Raw genomic sequence first — 2734 nt, forward strand, 5'->3', positions numbered from 1 at the left:
ACAAAACCAGCAAGTAAAACTTAAAGCAAACAGAAAAGCTACAGAAAAGTAAAACAAGGATAAATACCAACCTGATGAGGAAGATCAAATTGTGCCAATTTAACTTCTGCAGACTTTAGAGTCTTATCTGCAATAGAATGAGCAAACCCAATAAAAACTCCATAAACGGCAATATCGGAGCTATGAAATAAAACAAACAAAACAACACATATTTTTCTGAGTCTCTAATTTTTCTGAAAGAAAAAATAATAATAAAAGGGTTTGGGTTTACTCACTTGGCTTCTTGGGATTGCACGATTTGATTCCCCAGACTTGGTTGTTGAGAATGATAACGAACGGTGAGTTTCTTACAGAGCCGAAAACATTACCCAAACAAGTCCAAAACAGGACATATACATACAAAACAGAGAGGGAGTCGAGAGATACTTCACTGTCACAAAAGAATATATATATATAAATTAACTGAACAATACTAATAATAAAAAACTAAATACTTATATATATATGTACCGTAGAACTAAATATTTATATATATGTACCGTAGATGGAGATTCTCCGATGGAGCTTGGAGGAACCGTACGTCTCCGGCGGAGCTTGGAAGAGCCACAGATGGAGCTTGGAGGATGCTCGAGAGGATGGGCTTTTGTGCGATTGGGGTTCTCACGGTTTGGGGTTTGAGGTCTGAGAGAAGAGAGAGAGGAGTTTGGGTCTGAGAGGAGTTTGGGTCTGAGATTTGGGGTCTGAGAGGAGAAGGGAGAGCTGAATCTGTTTTGGGGTTTGGGGGTTTCGGTTTGGGTCTGAAAATAAAGGGAGAGAGAGAGACAAAAGTTAAGATAAAGAGGGAAATAAATTGGGTTTCGCATGAACAGCTGCCACGCATATAAAATAACCTCTAGCGACGATTTTTTCATGTCGTCGCTAGAGGTGTAGTCGCTACATACTGTTATTCTTGTAGTGCCATGTGAATTCATCGTCTATTTAAAATACATACTTAATGACTAATCCAAAAAATAATACATGGACAAACATATAGCAAGTGTTATATCTTTAATGGTAATATTTCATTGAGATAAAAAGAGAAAACTAAGAAATATCGTAAAAATACAATATCAGTATCTTTAAGATACCCAAAGAAGAGAAGCTAAATGAACTACCACGAAAAACTTCATCTACTCTAGATGCAAAATACATTGACATCTTTTCAGAAAATAAGTTATTGGGAGACCAACGAAAGTTGGAAAAAGCTCCATCTCGAACATCCCCCATTAATATGCAACATCTGTTAGAAATAATATAGTAGAGAAGAACGAAATATTAATATATTTAATTAAAGAACAGAAATACAAAAATACACTATAAAGAATAAACCAAAGCTGAGGCACGCGAAACACTTTCCTTAAAGCAGATTTGCCCCCTCTACCTGAACGGTACTAGAGGATTCGTGAGCAACCACTTCCCAGGATACGACAGCTATCAAGCAGGACGAATGCACCACTGCCTTTATCATCAGAAAATACTACACAGACTGAAGAGAAAAGAAAGACTAAGTGTGTGATACTCTGTATCTGTGTGTCCTAGAGTGAGAGAAGAAGCCTCATTTTATAGGCTTTATGGAGAGTTGAAAAATGTGTGAATCAAGTGCATTAATGCCCAAATATCCAACAAATCTGGTATCTAAATATCTTAAAATCAATCAGAATTAATCACACTTATTCTGGTAATATTAGTTGTTACCCAAAGTGATTTTCTGACAGTCAATCAAGATTAATTACACAATATTCTAATATCTTAATTTTAACCAAAGTGATTTGCCAAAATCAATCAGAATAAATCACACAATATTCAGATAATATCATCTTTAATCAAAGTGATTTGCTGAATCATTACCATTTTAGGCATCAATTTCTCATTCACTCAATTTTTTTCCAACAATCCCCCACATGAATGAAATTGATCAACATTAAGAAACAAAGACTCGACATGACTCGACACAACAAGGTGATAGAGTTCTCTGATTGATACCTGCACATGATAGGTGGGTGTTATCCTTTGCACCTTCCCTCGTGAGAATATATTTACTTTACTAACTGATCAGTAGATGAGATGTCTTTGAACTGTTCTATCATTTGTGTAGATGATGATATATCTCACACATATATCTTTCCGGCATAGTTTCGGTTCTCATGGTTATGTTCATTTTGGCCGTGAACATCTGCCTGGTTCTGTGAGAGGTTTTAGAGAATTGAGCCACCACAATTCTCTTTCGAAACAACCCCACTTCTCTCTCACATAGGTGACCCTTTATCTAAGAGCAATCCCGCATTACTCTGCTCGGACTTCCAATGCGTAAGGGTCATTAAAAGCTTGAGTTTAACCTCTTTTACAATGGGCATCACTGTTTCAGCATTGGAATGGGTAGGGATAATTCCCCACAGTGATCCTACTCAGTCTCAATAACTAGGTTGTCCCATTGAACCTAGATCTTGGGATCTCCAGTCAACTAGGTTGGGTTTCCTTTATATCGACCTTAATTTCTTTTTGGGCTTAAGTCCTATTCCTTCTGATGTCTTTTTAACTTGATCTCTGTTTAACCCTTTGGTTAGCGGATCCACAATGTTATCTTTTGATTTCACATAATCAATCAAGATAACTCCAGTTGAGATTAGTTGTCTAACGGTATTATGTCGTCGACGTATGTGTCTAGACTTACCGTTATACAAAACATTTTGTGCCT

The sequence above is a fragment of the Humulus lupulus genome, chromosome 2 (genome assembly GCF_963169125.1).
Source record: "Humulus lupulus chromosome 2, drHumLupu1.1, whole genome shotgun sequence".
Classification (NCBI taxonomy): Eukaryota; Viridiplantae; Streptophyta; class Magnoliopsida; order Rosales; family Cannabaceae; genus Humulus; species Humulus lupulus.